Source organism: Oncorhynchus masou, unplaced genomic scaffold (assembly GCF_036934945.1).
Source record: "Oncorhynchus masou masou isolate Uvic2021 unplaced genomic scaffold, UVic_Omas_1.1 unplaced_scaffold_850, whole genome shotgun sequence".
NCBI classification, from domain to species: Eukaryota; Metazoa; Chordata; class Actinopteri; order Salmoniformes; family Salmonidae; genus Oncorhynchus; species Oncorhynchus masou.
In genome coordinates, this window is record NW_027016869.1 from 177,501 (window position 1) to 196,496 (window position 18,996).

The 18,996-nt window shown below is 46.3% G+C and overlaps 1 pseudogene; it reads left to right on the plus strand.

Annotated features, from left to right (window-relative positions):
* The window catches only part of LOC135539292 (protein PHTF2-like), a 131,259-nt pseudogene extending 112,269 nt beyond the window's left edge, over positions 1 to 18,990 (plus strand).
* Positions 18,991 to 18,996: the final 6 nt, after the last annotated feature.

Below are 18,996 nucleotides of genomic sequence, written 5' to 3' on the forward strand. Positions count from 1 at the left end.
CAGTACAGTGGTGTTCACTCACTCAGATGTTACTGTTCGTCCTCATCTCACAGTACAGTGGTGTTCACTCACTCAGATGTTACTGTTCGTCCTCATCTCACAGTACAGTGGTGTTCACTCACTCAGATGTTACTGTTCGTCCTCATCTCACAGTACAGCGGTGTTCACTCACTCAGATGTTACTGTTCGTCCTCATCTCACAGTACAGTGGTGTTCACTCAGACTCTAGATGTTACTGTTCGTCCTCATCTCACAGTACAGATGTTAGGTGTTCACTCACTCAGACTCTAGATGTTATTGTTCGTCCTCATCTCACAGTACAGTGGTGTTCACTCACTCAGACTCAGATGTTACTGTTCGTCCTCATCTCACAGTACAGCGGTGTTCACTCAGACTCAGATGTTACTGTTCGTCCTCATCTCACAGTACAGTGGTGTTCACTCACTCAGATGTTACTGTTCGTCCTCATCTCACAGTACAGTGGTGTTCACTCACTCAGATGTTACTGTTCGTCCTCATCTCACAGTACAGTGGTGTCATCTCACTCACTCAGACTCAGATGTTACTGTTCGTCCTCATCTCACAGTACAGTGGTGTTCACTCACTCAGATCCAGATATTACTGTTCGTCCTCATCTCACAGTACAGACTCACTCAGATATTACTGTTCGTCCTCATCTCACAGTACAGTGGTGTTCACTCACTCAGATATTAGTCCTCATCTCACAGTACAGTGGTGTTCACTCACTCAGATGTTACTGTTCGTCCTCATCTCACAGTACAGTGGTGTTCACTCACTCAGATGTTACTGTTCGTCCTCATCTCACAGTACAGTGGTGTTCACTCACTCAGATGTTATTGTTCGTCCTCATCTCACAGTACAGTGGTGTTCACTCACTCAGACTCTAGATGTTACTGTTCGTCCTCATCTCACAGTACAGCGGTGTTCACTCACTCAGACTCTAGATGTTATCTGTACAGTGGTGTTCACTCACTCACAGTACAGTGGTGTTCACTCACTCACTCAGATGTTACTGTTCGTCCTCATCTCACAGTACAGTGGTGTTCACTCACTCAGATGTTACTGTTCGTCCTCATCTCACAGTACAGTGGTGTTCACTCACTCAGATGTTACTGTTCGTCCTCATCTCACAGTACAGTGGTGTTCACTCACTCAGATGTTACTGTTGTCCTCATCTCACAGTACAGTGGTGTTCACTCACTCAGATGTTACTGTTCGTCCTCATCTCACAGTACAGTGGTGTTCACTCACTCAGATGTTACTGTTCGTCCTCATCTCACAGTACAGCGGTGTCCTCATCTCACAGTACAGACTCTAGATGTTACTGTTCGTCCTCATCTCACAGTACAGTGGTGTTCACTCACTCAGATGTTACTGTTCGTCCTCATCTCACAGTACAGTGGTGTTCACTCACTCAGATGTTACTGTTCGTCCTCATCTCACAGTACAGTGGTGTTCACTCACTCAGATGTTACTGTTCGTCCTCATCTCACAGTACAGTGGTGTTCACTCACTCAGACTCTAGATGTGGTCAGGAATCAACCACCAGATGACTTTCTCCTTCCTTTCCCCTCCTCCATTTGACCTCAAATCTGTGTTTTCTCTCTCTAAACCAAAAGTCACCCCTCCATGACCCTAACTGACCTGAATGAACTCCTCCTCGTCCACACCACATGGTTGACCTCGTCAGTGTCTGAGTGGATCTGCTATAATATTATATATATACACACATTGTGTAAAACGTGGTGACTGGAGACTCTCACCTCGGGAAACGTGTCCAAACAGCCTGATGTAAACGGGCTGTTAGCTGAGCTGTCAGTCAGACAGTTGATACCGTCCTCTTCTTGTAGGAGTAGATGAACCATTCAAGCAGATCTCTCTATCTTCACGTTGTCATTGATGATGATGATGATGATGATGGCTCTCCAAGTCTAATCCCAGTAAATCCAATACTAATCATATCTCCAGTTATTGTTTATTGTGAGAACACAGTCCAAACTACCGCATTACTATCAATATTAGTCTCTCTGACAGCTGGATATTAGTCAATGTTTTGCTTCGATCATTCCTGACCATACCTGATGTAGTAGACACCTCTGCCAGTGAACCAACCATACCTGATGTAGTAGACACCTCTGCCAGTGAACCAACCATACCTGATGTAGTAGACACCTCTGCCAGTGAACCAACCATACCTGATGTAGTAGACACCTCTGCCAGTGAACCAACCATACCTGATGTAGTAGACACCTCTGCCAGTGAACCAACCATACCATAGACACTCTGCCAGACCTGATGTAGTAGACACCTCTGCCAGTGAACCAACCATACCTGATGTAGACACCTCTGCCAGTGAACCAACCATACCTGATGTATAGACACCTCTGCCAGTGAACCAACCATACCTGATGTAGTAGACACCTCTGTCAGTGAACCAACCATACCTGATGTAGTAGACACCTCTGTTAGTACCTGATGTAGTAGAACTCTGCCAATGAACCAACCATACCTGATGTATTGTAGACACCTCTGCGCATTACTATCAATATTAGTGAACCAGACACCTTCGCCAGTGAACCAACCATACCTGATGTATAGACACATCTGTCAGTGAACCAACCATACCTGATGTAGTAGACACCTCTGCCAGTGAGTAGACACCTCTGCCAGTGAACCAACCATAATGTAGTAGACACCTCTGCCAGTGAACCAACCATACCTGATGTATAGACATCTGCCAGTGAAACAACCATACCTGATGTAGTAGACACCTCTGCCAGTGAAACAACCATACCTGATGTAGTAGACACCTCTGCCAGTGAACCAACCATACCTGATAGTAGACACCTCTGTCAGTGAACACCATACCTGATGTAGTAGACACCTCTGTTAGTGAACCAACCATACCTGATGTAGTAGACACCTCTGCCAGTGAACCAACCATACCTGATGTAGTAGACACCTCTGCCAGTGAACCATACCTGATGTAGTAGACACCTCTGCCAGTGAAACAACCATACCTGATGTAGTAGACACCTCTGCCAGTGAACCAACCATACCTGATGTAGTAGACACCTCTGCCAGTGAACCAACCATACCTGATGTAGTAGACACCTCTGCCAGTGAACCAACCATACCTGATGTAGTAGACACCTCTGCCAGTGAACCAACCATACCTGATGTATAGACACAGTGAACCAACCATACCTGATGTATAGACACCTCTGCCAGTGAACCAACCATACCTGATGTAGTAGACACCTCTGTCAGTGAACCAACCATACCTGATGTAGTAGACACCTCTGTTAGTCAACCAACCATACCTGATGTAGTAGACACTCTGCCAATGAACCAACCATACCTGATGTAGTAGACACCTCTGCCAGTGAACCAACCATACCTGATGTATAGACACCTCTGTCAGTGAACCAACCATACCTGATGTAGTAGACACCTCTGTTAGTGAACCAACCATACCTGATGTAGTAGACACCTCTGTTAGTGAACCAACCATTCCTGATGTAGTAGACACCTCTGCCAGTGAACCAACCATACCTGATGTAGTAGACACCTCTGCCAGTGAAACAACCATACCTGATGTAGTAGACACCTCTGCCAGTGAACCAACCATACCTGATGTAGTAGACACCTCTGCCAGTGAACCAACCATACCTGATGTAGTAGACACCTCTGCCAGTGAAACAACCATACCTGATGTAGTAGACACCTCTGCCAGTGAACCAACCATACCTGATGTAGTAGACACCGCTGTCAGTGAACCAACCGTTTTCATTCATTTTCTATCTTCCTTCTTGTGATTTTAAAAATAAATAAATGAAATAGGGTATTATTTTAATGATTTATTTTCTTCAATCACAACAACAGTGATTTGTGTCTGGACCTCTCTCTCTCTCTAAGTACTCTTTCTTATTGATCTGGAGCAAAGGCGTCTAAGGAAGGCCGCTCACTTGGATGTACATAGGGAAGGAGATGGCTCTAGCACCACTGATAACACCCGGGAGGGCGGCCCACACTGCCACGGTGCCGCCACCGGCTCACCTTACAGCCTGTGCATCGCTCTCTTCAGAGATTTCTGGCATGATATCTGTAAAGCGCGGTGTGTATTTTTCCCTCCCGTGAGGTTACTAAAGAACCCTCTCTCTCTCTCACTCTCTGGTATAGCTGCAACATCCCTTGGATTCCACCCGGATTCTGATTCTGATCAATAATAAATATCCCTTTCTATTGTATGAGAGAACGGAGTCCTGTACACTACCGTTCAAAAGTTTGGGGTCACTTAGAAATGTCCTTGTTTTTGAAAGAAAAGCACTTTTTTTTGCAAATTGATCAGAAATACAGTTTAGACATTGTTAATGTTGTAAAAGACTATTGTAGCTGGAAACGGCTAATTTTTTATGGAATATCTACATAGGCGTACAGAGGTCTATTATCAGCAACCATCACTCCTGTGTTCCAATGGCATGTTATGTTTGCTAATCCAAGTTTATCATTTTAAAAGGCTAATTGATCATTAGAAAACCTATTTGCATTTATGTTAGCACAGCTGAAAACGGTTGTCTGATTAAAGAAGCAATAAAACTGGACTTCTTTAGACTAGTTGAGTATCTGGAGCATCAGCATTTGTGGGTTTACAGGCTCTAAATGGCCAGAAACAAATAACTTTCTTCTGAATCTTGTCAGTCTATTCTTGTTCTGAGAAAAGAAGGCTTTTCCGTGCGGGAAATTGCCAAGAAACTGAAGATCTCGTACAAATGCTGTGAACTTCACAGAACAGTGCAAACTGGCCCTAACCAGAATAGAAAGAGGAGTGGGAGGCCCCAGTGCACAACTGAGCAAGAGGACAAGTACATTAGTGTCTAGTTTGAGAAAGAGATGCGTCACAAGTCCTCATCTGGCAGCTACATTAAATAGTACCCGCAAAACACCAGTCTCAACGTCAACAGTGAAGAGGTGTCTCCGGGATGCTGGCCTTCTAGGCAGAGTTGCAAAGAAAAAGCCATATCTCAGACTGGCCAATAAAAATAAAATATTAAGATGGGCAAAAGAACACAGACACTGGACAGAGGAACTCTGCCTAGAAGGCCAGCATCCCGGAGTCGCCTCTTCACTGTTGACGTTGAGACTGGACAGAGGAACTCTGCCTAGAAGGCCAGCATCCCGGAGTCGCCTCTTCACTGTTGACGTTGAGACTGGACAGAGGAACTCTGCCTAGAAGGCCAGCATCACGGAGTCGCCTCTTCACTGTTGACGTTGAGGCTGGTGTTTTGCGGGTACTATTTAATGAAGCTCATAGTCGAGGACTTGTGAGACGTCTGTTTCTCGAACTAGACACTCTAATGTAATAACAACAACATAATCAATTAAGACCCACAAAATCAACTTCAACCCTACAGGAACACAGGAGTTATGGTTGCTGATAATGGGCTTCTGTACGCCTCTGTAGATATTCCATTAAAAATCAGCCGTTTCCAGCTACAATAGTCATTTACAACATTAACAATGTCTACACTGTATTTCTGATCAATTTGATGATATTTTAATGGACAAAAAAAAAAAGTGCTTTTCTTTCAATAACAAGGACATTTCTTAAGTGACCTCAAACTTTTGAACGGTAGTGTACATAGTAAATATATGTTTTTGAAAATCATTCTTCCCACTATATGATAAACATTATCTGGTAAGATAATTATTTGGCTGAGATGAGAAGTTATTAAACTGTGTTATTTTAACTGGGCACACAGAGGAGATACATATTCAAATGCTTTTCCACGTGAGTTTGATTATTAACTTGTCTCCACGGGTTTCTCAGCGGGACAAAGTATGTGAAAGGAGAGGTCTGTCTTCCATCTTTGTTATCATTTTTCTGTGTGTGGAAAAAGGGATTTTGCAGCTTTTTTTTTTTGTTGTTGCCAATGTTACGGCTCGTTCAACTATTCAAGCTATGGCCAAGAGAAGCACGGAGCAAAAGATGTCGAAGCATAAACATCAGTAAATGCTTTGTAGTTGTTAAAAGGGATCCCTGGGGACGTTTTTGAGTCTTTCAATCTAGAAACGGTATTAAAAATCCAACCTTTTCACACCAGAAATCTAATGGTCACTGACAGTCATCCCAAATCCTATTCAAATAAACTCGATTTGAATTCTGCTTAGTAGCACCAGTAACCCATCCCATTTAGAACGTTTCTCTGCTCCCATGCCATGGCTTCAATTAGTACCAACTTGATCCAAGTGATTCTGTCTTGTTGTGATTTCTGCATGCTGGATGGACTTGGGACTGTCTGCCTGTCCTGTCTCTTCACCTCTACCGCCTCCCCCTTTAACCTCCCCCTCCATCTCTCCCCTCAGGTCGAAGAAGTCCAAGCTGTCCATAGACAAGTCCACAGAGACTGATAATGGCTATGTGTCTCTGGATGGGAGGATAACCTGTAAGAGTAGTGAGGAGGGGCTACAGCTCCATGATGGAGGGTCTCACCACTGTGACCTGCTGCTGAGGTCAGACGAGACGTGTTGGGCCGCACCCCCTCCTCTCAACACACTGCTACTTCCACCTGTCACCAAGGTAAACAACAAGGTAACAGACACATTTATACACACACACACACACACCACCACGCAACACACTGCTACTTCCCCCCGTCACCAAGGTAACAGACACATTTATACACACACACACCACCACGCAACACACTGCTACTTCCCCCCGTCACCAAGGTAACAGACACATTTATACACACACACACCACCACGCAACACACTGCTACTTCCCCCCATCACCAAGGTAACAGACACATTTATACACACACCACACAACACACTGCTGCTTCCCCCGTCACCAAGGTAACAGACACAACACACATACCACCACGCAACACACTGCTACTGCTTCCCCCGTCACCAAGGTAACAGACACATTTATACACACACACACACCACCACGCAACACACTGCTACTGCCCCCCCGTCACCAAGGTAACAGACACATTTATACACACACACACCACCACGCAACACACTGCTACTGCCCCCCCCATCACCAAGGTAACAGACACATTTATACACACACACACCACCACGCAACACACTGCTACTGCCCCCCGTCACCAAGGTAACAGACACATTTATACACACACACACCACCACACAACACACTGCTACTGCCCCCCCCATCACCAAGGTAACAGACACATTTATACACACACCACCACCACGCAACACACTGCTACTTCCCCCCCATCACCAAGGTAACAGACACATTTATACACACACACACCACACAACACCACGCAAGGTAACAGACACACTGCTACTTCCCCCGTCACCAAGGTAACAGACACATTTATACACACACACACCACCACGCAACACACTGCTGCTTCCCCCATTTGTCACCAAGGTAACACTAACAAGGTAACAGACACATTTATACACACACACCACCACGCAACACACTGCTACTTCCCCCGTCACCAAGGTAACAGACACATTTATACACACACACACCACCACGCAACACACTGCTGCTTCCCCCTGTCACCAAGGTAAACAACAAGGTAACAGACACATTTATACACACACACCACCACGCAACACACTGCTACTTCCCCCCGTCACCAAGGTAACAGACACATTTATACACACACACACCACCACGCAACACACTGCTGCTTCCCCCCGTCACCAAGGTAACAGACACATTTATACACACACCACCACCACACAACACACTGCTACTTCCCCCCGTCACCAAGATAAATCACATACACTTGGTTAGCAGATGTTATTGTGAGTGTAGCGAAATGGTTGTGCTTCTAGATCTGACAGTGCAGCAGTATCTAACAGGTAATATCTAACAATTCCACAACAAAACCTAATATCTAATAGATTCCACAACAAAACCTAATATCTAACAATTCCACAACAAAACCTAATATCTAACAGATTCCACAACAAAACCTAATACACACAATCTAGTAAAGGAATGAGATAATAGTATATAAATATAAAATATATGGATGAGCAGTGACAGAACGAACGTCTAAGATGCAATAGATAGTAAAGAAAATATTAGTGAAGAATACAGTATACAGTATATACATATGAGATGAGTAATGTGAGATATGTAAACATTCTTAAAGTGGCATTATTAAAGTGACAAGTGTTCCGTTTATTAAAGTGGCCAATGATTTCAAGTCTGTATGTAGGCAGCAGCCTCTCTGTGCTAGTGATGGCTATTTAACAGTCTGATGGCCTTGAGATAGAAGCTGTTTTTCAATCTCTCTGTCCCAGCTTTGATGCACCTGTACTGACCTCACTTTCTGGATGGTAGCGGGGTGAACAGGCAGTGGCTCGGGTGGTTGTTGTCCTTGATCATCTTTTTTGCCTTCCTGTGAAATGGGGTGGTGTAGGTGTCCTGGGGGGCAGGTAGTTTGCCCCCGGTGATGCGTTGTGCAGACCTCACTACCCTCTGGAGAGCCCTGCGTTTGGGGGCGGTGCAGTTGCCATTCCAGACTTTCCACCTTCTCCACTGCTGTCCTGTCGACGTGGATCGGGGGGTGTTCCCTTTGCTGTTTCCTGAAGTCCACGATCATCTCTTTTGTTTTGCTGACATTGAGAGAGAGGTTATTTTCCTGACACCACACTCCGAGGGCCCTCACCTCCTCCTTGTAGGCCATCTCGTCGTTGTTGGTAATCAAGCCTACCACTGTAGTGTCGTCTGCAAACTTGATGATTGAGTTGGAGGCGTGCATGGCCTTGCAGTCCTGGGTGAACAGGGAGTACAGGAGAGGGCTCAGAACGCACCTTTGTGGGGCCCCAGTGTTGAGGATCAGCGGAGTGGAAATGTTGTTCCCTACCTTCACCACCTGGCAGCGGCCAGTCAGGAAGTCCAGTACCCAGTTGCACAGGGCGGGGTCGAGACCCAGGGTCTCAAGCTTAAGGATGAGTTTGGAGGGTACTATGGTGTTGAATGCTGAGCTGTAGTCAATAAACAGCATTCCTACATAGGTGTTCCTCTTGTCCAGATGGGATAGGGCAGTGTGCAGTGTGATGGCGATTGCATTGTCTGTGGACCTATTGGGGCGGTAGGCAAATTGAAGTGGGTCTAGGGTATAAGGTGGGGTGGAGGTGATATGGTCCTTGACTAGTCTCTCAAAGCACTTCATGATGACGGAAGTGAGTGCTATGGGGCGGTAGTCGTTTAGCCTCAGTTACCTTAGCTTTCTAACAGGAACAATGGTGGCCATCTTGAAGCATGTGGGGACAGCAGACTGGGATAGGGATTGATTGAATATGTCCGTAAACACACCAGCCACCTGGTCTGCGCTCTGAGGTGGCGGTTAGGGATGCCGCCTGGGCCGGCAACCTTGCGAGGGTTAACACATTTAAATGTTTTACTCACGTCGGCCACGGAGAATGTGGCATTTTCGGTGGCACTGTATTGTCCTCAAAGCACGCAAAGAAGTTGTTTAATTTGTCTGGAAGCAAGATGTCGATGTCCGCGACGGGCCTGGTTTTCTTTTTGTAATCCATGATTGTCTGTAGACCCTGCCACATACGTCTCGTGTTTGAGCCGTTGAATTGCGATTCCACTTTGTCTCTATACTGACGCTTTGCTTGTTTGATTGGCTTACGGAGGGAAGAACTACACTGTTTCTATTGGCCGTGTTTCCAGTTGCCTTGCCATGATTAAATGCGGGGGTACGTGCTTTCAGCAGCGAATGCTGCCATCAATCCACGGTTTCTGGTTCGGGAAAGTTTCAGTCACAATGGGTACAACATCTCCTATACACTTCCTTATAAACTCGCTCACCGAGTCAGAGTGTACCTCAATGTTATTGTCTGAGGCTACCCGGAACATATCCCAGTCCACGTGATCGAAGCAATCTTGAAGCTGGAATCCGATTGGTCAGACCAGCGTTGGCTAGACCTATGCACGGGCACTTCCTGTTTTACTTTCTGCCTATAGGAGGGGAACAACAAGATGGAGTCATGGTCAGATTTGCCAAAAGGAGGACAGGGCCTTGTACGCATTGCGGAAGTTAGAGTAGGAATGGTCGAGCGTGTTACTCGCTCATGTACTGCAATTGATATGCTGATAGAGTTTAGGTAGCCTTGTTCTCAAATTAGCCTTGTTAAAATCCACAGCTACAGTAAATGCAGCCTCAGGATATATGGTTTCCAGTTTGCATAAAGTCCAGTGAAGTTCCCTGATGGCCGTCTTGGTATCCGCTTTGCGGGGGGATATACACGGCTGTGACGATAACCGAGGAGAATTCTCTTTCTCTCGAGATAATACGGAATTCTAAGTCAGGGGAACAAAAGGACTTGAGTTCTTGTATGTTGATACAATTACACCATGAGTCGTTAATCATGAAACATACACCCCCGCCCTTCTTCTTACCAGAGAGATGTTGATTTCTGTCGGTGCGATGCACTGAAAATAGGGTTTGCTGTACGGACAGCTAGCCATGTTTTCTTGAAACAGAGTATGTTACAATCCCGGATATCTCTTTGGAAAGCAACTCTTGCCCTGATTTCGTCTTCTTCGTTAACGAGGGACTGGACATTAGTGAGTAATGTACTCGGAAGCGTTGGGTGGTGTGTGTGCATCCGAAGCCTCACTAGAAGACGCTCCGGCACCCTCTCCGTTGTTTTGGGTCGGCCTCTGGAATCAGTTCAAATGCCCTGGGAGGTGCAGACAAAGGATCCGCTTTGGGAAAGTCGTATTCCTGGTCGTAGTGCTGTTCTGGTTGACGTCTCTGTGATATCCAATAGTTTTTCCCAGCTGTATGTAATAACACTTAAGGTTTTCTAGGCTAACAATGTAAGAAATAATACAATTAAAAAAACGAAATACTGCACAGTTTCCTAAGGACTAAAAGCGAAGCTGCCATCTCTATCGGCGCCATCTTTCTGAGGTAAACAACAGGGTAACACACACACCACCGCCACACAACACACTGCTACTGCTCTCCATCAGCAGGTAAACAAGGTAGCTAATACACACACACACACGCCTGTCCTGAAACAGGTGAGTTTAACCATGTATAAACAGACTATACACTCGCTAGTCTGTAGTCTGACAGTAGGAATCTGTCCGATCTGCCTTCCTCCCAGGAGACCCAGAGCCGTGGTGTGGGTGTGGAGAACATGTCTGATGAGGCGTCTAGTGAGGAGGATCCTGAAGCGTCCTACACCGCCATCCGTAGGGGTGTAGAGCGTGTCAGCAGCGACTGCACGCTGCGCAACAGGAAACCACATCACTACAAGAAACACTACGCCATCAACACTGAGGTGGGTGACCTCCACACTACCCAGGTTGGTCACACTCACACAGAGACATGCACAACGACACACACATACAGTACATACATTTACATACAGTACATACTGTACATCATATACACACACACACACTTACATACAGTACATACTGTACATCATACATACACACACTTACATACATACATACATACATACATACATACATACATACATACATACATACATACATGCATACAGTGGGGCAAAAAAGTATTTAGTCAGCCACCAATTGTGCAAGTTCTCCCACTTAAAAATATGAGAGAGGCCTGTAATTTTCATCATAGGTACACTTCAACTATGAAAGACAAAATGAGAAAAAAAATCCAGAAAATCACATTGTAGGATTTTTTATTAATTTATTTGCAAATTATGGTGGAAAATAAGTATTTGGTCACCTACAAACAAGCATGATTTCTGGCTCTCACAGACCTGTAACTTCTTCTTTAAGAGGCTCCTCTGTCCTCCACTCGTTACCTGTATTAATGGCACCTGTTTGAACTTGTTATCAGTATAAAAGACACCTGTCCACAACCTCAAACAGTCACACCCCATTATCCAATATGGCCAAGACCAAAGAGCTGTCAAAGGACACCAGAAACAAAATTGTAGACCTGCACCAGGCTGGGAAGACTGAATCTGCAATAGGTAAGCAGCTTGGTTTGAAGAAATCAACAATGGGGGCAATTATTAGGAAATGGAAGACATACAAGACCACTGATAATCTCCCTTGATCTGGGGCTCCACGCAAGATCTCACCCCATGGGGTCAAAATTATCACAAGAACGGTGACCAAAAATCCCAGAACCACACGGGGGGACCTTGTGAATGACCTGCAGAGAGCTGGGACCAAAGTAACAAAGCCTGCCATCAGTAACACACTACGCCGCCAGGGACTCAAATTCTGCAGTGCCAGACGTGTCCCCCTGCTTAAGCCAGTACATGTCCAGGCCCGTCTGAAGTTTGCTAGAGAGAATTTGATCCAGAAGAAGATTGGGAGAATGTCATATGGTCAGATGAAACCAAAATATAACTTTTTGGTAAAAACTCAACTCGTCGTGTTTGGAGTACAAAGAATGCTGAGTTGCATCCAAAGAACACCATACCTACTGTGAAGCATGGGGGTGGAAACATCATGCTTTGGGGCTGTTTTTCTGCAAAGGGACCAGGACGACTGGTCCGTGTAAAGGAAAGAATGAATGGGGCCATGTATTGTGAGATTTTGAGTGAAAACCTCCTTCCATCAGCAAGGGCATTGAAGATGAAACGTGGCTGGGTCTATCAGCATGACAATGATCCCAAACACACCGCCCGGGCAACGAAGGAGTGGCTTCGTAAGAAGCATTTCAAGGTCCTGGAGTGGTCGAGCCAGTCTCCAGACCCTTTATCGTCCATCCATTCCCTTTAACTAACTAACACACACACACACACCCGCAGGGTACATACATACACTTACATACAGTTGAAGTTGGAAGTTTACATACACTTGGTCATTAAAACTCATTTTTAAACCAATCCACAGATTTTTTGTTCACAAACTATAGTTTTGGCAAGTCGGTTAGAACATCTACTTCGTGCATGACACAAGTAACTATTCCAACTATCGTTTACAGACACCTGAAGGCACCACGTTCATCTGTACAAACAATAGTACGCAAGTATAAACATCATGGGACCACGCAGCCATCATACCGCTCAGGAAGGAGACGCGTTCTGTCTCCTAGAGATGAACGTACTTTGGTGCGAAAAGTGCAAATCAATCCCAGAACAACAGCAAAGGTCCTTGTGAAGATTCTGGAGGAAACAGGTACAAAAGTATCTATAGCCAGATTAAAACGAGTCCTATATCGACATGACCTGAAACGCCACTCAGCAAGGAAGAAGCCACTGCTCCAAAACCGCCATAAAAAAGCCAGACTACGGTTTGCAACTGCACATGGGGACAAAGATCGTACTTTTTGAGAAAAAGCGTGTTCGAGCAAAGAGGCCTACAAACCTGACTCAGCTACTCCAGCTCTGTCAGGAGGAATGGGCCAAAATTCACCCAACTTATTGTGGGAAGCTTGTGGAAGACTACCCGAAACGTTTGACCCAAGTTAAACAATTTAAAGGCAATGCTACCAAATACTAATTGAGTGTATGTAAACTTCTGACCCACTGGGAATGTGAAATAAAAGCTGAAATAAATCATTCTCTCTACTGATATTCTGACATTTCACATTCTTAAAATAAAGTGGTGATCTAAACTGACCAAAGACAGAGAATTTTTACTAAGATTAAATGTCAGGAATTGTGAATAACTGAGTTTAAATGTATTTGGCTAAGGTGTATGTAAATTTTCAACTGTACATACACACACACACACACACACACACACATACATACATACAGTTTATAGACAGACTCTCAACATGTGGGTACACTTAGCTACATCACACACACACACATTTCCACCCCCCTACACACACACACACTCACCACCCCCCCCCCCCCCCCCCTCTCTCTAGGAGACTCCTAAGTCCGGTACCAGCTGTAGTTCTCGGTGCTCCAGCCTGCGGACCCAGGACTCAGAGAGCACCAGACACGAGTCAGAGACAGAGGACCTGCTGTGGGAGGACTTCCTGCACTGTGCTGAGTGTCGCTCCTCGTGCACCAGCGAGACAGAGGGCGAGGGAGCTGCAGTCTGCCCTGCTACCAAGAAGGAGTACAGAGATGACCCCTTTCACCAGGTGGGTTAGAGGTCAAAGGTTAGGAGTTAGGGTTAGACGTGTGATGTTAGGGTTTGACAGAGGGAGAGGGAGCTGCAGTCTGCCCTGCTACCAAGGAGAACAGAGATGACCCTTTCGCCCTGTTTATCATGGGTTAGAGATCAAAGGTCAAAGAAGGAGGGGGTAAGTGTGGGACTAAGCTTGCAATTAAATGGTTGCCACATTAATGAAGAGGTTTTGGTGGTCGCGTGAATGTTCTGTTTTTGTTGTCACTGTGTTTTCTGACGTAACCGTGGTAACCGTGGTCATATTGACCTTGTCGATGAGGATGATCAGCCCCAAACCCTCAGCGTGTAACGGTAGTTGTTGTGTTGATCTAGTTGTGTCCTCTACAGGGTCATACGTGGCTACACAGCACCAACCCGGGTCTGGAGCGGGTCAGTGCCATCGTCTGGGAGGGGAACGACTGTAAGAAGGCTGACATGTCTGTCCTGGAGATCAGCGGTATGATCATGAACAGGGTGAGTAACAGCCAGGGCCTTGATACTGTTGTCAGGGATGACATCTGGTGTGGGCTGTAACGCTTCACAATGGAAGACCGGGAACACACCTCCATCAGCCACCTGGGAGAGTTTTCTCAACTAGAATGTTAATGAATGCAGATTGGACTCCATGATATTGGACGGCACTTATATATGTATATATACCACGTTTCTCTCAGATCACTTTACATTCTCTATAACCAATGACATGAAAAATAGAAATAATGTCTGTCTCTCTCCTGTCTCTTTCCCTCCATCTATCCATCCTGTCTCTCCTCCCCTCTCCCTCCATCCATCTATCTCTCCCTCCCTCCCTCTCCTGTCTCTCCATCTCTCTTGTCTCTCCACCCCCTCCCTCCCTCCATCTCTCCCTCCCGTCTCTCCATCCTCCAGGTCAACCTGTACACCCCAGGTATTGGCTACCAGGTCTTTGGTAACCTGGTGTCAGTGACTCTGGGCCTGACGCCCTTCGCCTACAGGCTGTCTCAGTACAAGGACCTGGAACAGCTGACACAGCTCTCGGCCAATGAGCTCATCTCTGTGGCGTTCGGCTCCTCCTCCGACGTCATGGTGATCACCATGGTAACGCTCAGCTTCATGGTGCGCGTCTGTCTCATCTGGCTCTTCTTCTTCCTGCTCAGCGTGGCCGAGAGGACATACAAACAGGTGTGTGTGTGTTTTCCAGGTTGTTTCATCTTAATTACAGATGCAATATTGACCATTGATTGTAACATGAAGACATTCTGACATTCAGTTTTATTTCTAAAGGTCTTATCACTTACACGTGTAGTGTGTGTGTGTGTGTGTGTGTGTGTGTGTGTGTGTGTTGGACCTGACAGAGGCTGCTATTCGCCAAGCTGTTTGGTCACCTGACGTCGGCACGGCGAGCCAGGAAGTCAGAGGTGCCTCACTTCCGTCTGAAGAAAGTCCAGAACATTAAGATGTGGCTCTCTCTGCGCTCATATCTCAAGGTGTGTTCTCCTACTGGTTGTTGTTCCATCATGCCGACCTGAACCTCCCCTCTGTGTCCATGAGATGTGTTGTTGTTCCATCATGCCTACCTGAACCTCCCCTCTGTGTCTATGAGGAGATGTGTTGTTCCATCATGCCTACCTGAACCTCCCCTCTGTGTCTATGAGGAGATGTGTTGTTGCATCATGCCTACCTGAACCTCCCCTCTGTGTCTATGAGATGTGTTGTTCCATCATGCCTACCTGAACCTCCCCTCTGTGTCCATGAGGAGATGTGTTGTTCCATCATGCCTACCTGAACCTCCCCTCTGTATCTATGAGGAGATGTGTTGTGTTGTTCCATCAGTGGGTGGATAAGTGTGTTTGTCCAACTAAAGTATTTAAAATCTGTGTTACAGAGAGATGGGTCCATCATGCCTACCTGAACCTCCCCTCTGGTCTATGGATGTGATCGTGTCCTCTGCCTTCCTCCTCACCCTCTCCGTAGTCTTCATCTGCTGTGCTCAGGTCAGCGTGACCTCCCCTCTGTGTCACCATTATCAGCCTGTTCCATCATGCCAGTCCTTGTCTGTTATGCTCTAATGAGGAGACAGTTGTCCATGGGAATGCTGTTTCACCTGTTATTCTGTCTGTTTGATGGAGATGTGTTGCTCTTCCATCCTCCTCCCTGTAGTTGCTCCATATCCACCACACCTTCCTGGAGTGTCACTATAACTGGGAGCTGGTGATCTGGTGTTCCTCTCTGTCTCTCTTCCTGCTCCGCTTTGTTACCCTGGGCTCAGAGACCAGCAAGAAGTACAGCAACACCTCCATCTTACTGACAGAACAGGTAGACAGGCTCAGAGACCAGCAAGAAGTACAGCAACACCTCCATCTTACTGACAGAACAGGTAGACAGGCTCAGAGACCAGCACCTCCATCTTACTGACAGAACAGGTAGACAGGGTCAGAGGTCAGCAACACCTCCATCTTACTGACAGAACAGGTAGACAGGGTCAGAGGTCAGCAACACCTCCATCTTACTGACAGAACAGGTAGACAGGCTCAGAGACCAGCAACACCTCCATCTTACTGACAGAACAGGTAGACAGGGTCAGAGGTCAGCAACACCTCCATCTTACTGACAGAACAGGTAGACAGGGTCAGAGACCAGCACCTCCATCTTACTGACAGAACAGGTAGACAGGGTCAGAGGTCAGCAACACCTCCATCTTACTGACAGAACAGGTAGACAGGGTCAGAGGTCAGCAACACCTCCATCTTACTGACAGAACAGGTAGACAGGGTCAGAGGTCAGCAACACCTCCATCTTGCAAGTGACAAAAGGTTCATCTATTTTGAATGTTATATTGTTTTTGTGCACCTCTGAGTGATGTCCTTTCGTCTCCCTGGGTCATTTCATGTTTTCATGAGTATCTGAGATATTGGCGTTCAAGCCAGTCAAAGGAGCACCGTGATTAAGTCGCTCTCACTACACAGGAAGTTAATAGGAATATGACTTTTAGATCGCGAAAACATCTATCATACATGTCAGATTTCAATACTGGCCTATGTTTTAACTTGGGAGGATGTCTTCTCTCGAATGAGCCATTGATCATATTTTTGCTATATTTCTACCTTGAGTAATGTGTCATTTAATGCAGGGTCAAGCATATGTGTCTGCCTCTTTAGTCCAGGGTGCATTGCATGGCAGAGATAGAAGATATTATAACGCCCCACCCTGTAGACCGTCGACCAATCCGTTCACGTTGTCATGAGGAGATGCGGTTCCATCATGCCTAATCACTGAATCCCTTCTCAAAGTCTGTGTATTTGAGAAATGTACCTATTCTTCCGATTCCAAATGTATACAATATTACAGATGGCAAGTTAATTCTCACATATTGGAAATATTTGTAATGTTTTTTTATTGTTGACGAACCTGAACCTAATTTCTGGGTTTTGAGATGGAGCCCAGTAGACTCATTTACTCCTTGAAGGAGAGCGCTCCTTGTCCCAGAATCACCCAGAATGCATCGCATTGACATAGCATAGGCAACGTTTCCCATCTCCTCAAAAGTATATCTGCTGTTGCGAATGTTAGACTCCATCTGCAGATTAAACATGGTGAGATTGTAGGCGAGTTTAAAGCTAACCGACTACTTTACATGCTAATATTGTCTTTGGTATTATTGTGTGTTTACTGGCTATATAGCCAGCCAGCCCATAGAGAGAGCATTGCATTGTGGATCTTGTAGTCAACTTGAGCTACAACAGATTTCCACAACTATTTTCCATGTTGCTACCAACCTTATTATAACGCCAAAATGAAACATTGATTCACAATAATATTCTCACATAGTAGTGTTATTTAACACTGTAAATTAAAGGAATGAGTGGTTTGGGGAGGATATTTCCTTTAAGGCTCAACTTCTATTGACTAACTGTTTTCACCAGATTAATCTGTACCTGAAGATGGAGAAGAAACCAAACAAGAAGGAGGATTTGACATTGGTCAACAACGTACTGAAGCTAGCCACCAAGCTATTGAAGGTACGGCAAGTTCCATCTCTATTTGTTCTCTCTCTCTTTCTCATCTTATCTCCATTATTAATATCTCCCCCTCCCTCCATCTCCATCTCCACCCTCCCCCCTCCATTTCTCCCCCTCCCGCCATCTCCACCCTCCCCCTCCAGAACCCCCTCCCTCCATCTCCACCCTCCCCTCCATCTTCCACCCTCCCCTTCCACCCTCTCCATCTCCAACCCCTTCCATTTCTCCCCCTCCCTCCATCTCCACCCTCCCCCTCCATCTCCACCCTCCATGTAGACTCCCCCTCCCTCCATCTCCACCCTCCCCCTCCATTTCTCCCCCTGTCCATCTCCACCCTCCCCCTCCATTTCTCCCCCTCCCTCCATCTCCACCCTCCCCTCCATCTCCACCCTCCCCCTCCATTTCTCCCCTCCCTCCATCTCCACCCCTCCCTCCATCTCCACCCCTCCCTCCATCTCCACCCTCCCATCCTTCTCCAGAACAGGTAGACAGGGCCTCCATCTCCACCTCCCTGACACCTCCATCTCCACCCTCCCCCCTCCATCTCCACCCTTCCTACCTCCATCTCCACCCTCCCCCTCCATCTCCCCCTCCATCTCCACCTCCTCCCTCCATCTCCACCCTCCCCCTCCATCTCCCCTCCTACCTCCATCTCCACCCCTCCTACCTCCATCTCCACCCTTCCTACCTCCATCTCCACCCCTCCTACCTCCTCTCACTCCCCAGGAGTTGGAACCGTTCAGGCTGTATGGTCTGACGATGAACCCTCCATCTACAACATCACCCAGGTGGTCATTCTGTCTGCTGTGTCTGGGGTCATCAGTGATCTACTGGGCTTCCCTGAAGGTAAACACATGGGAGTGTGTGTGGTACTAGTACTTA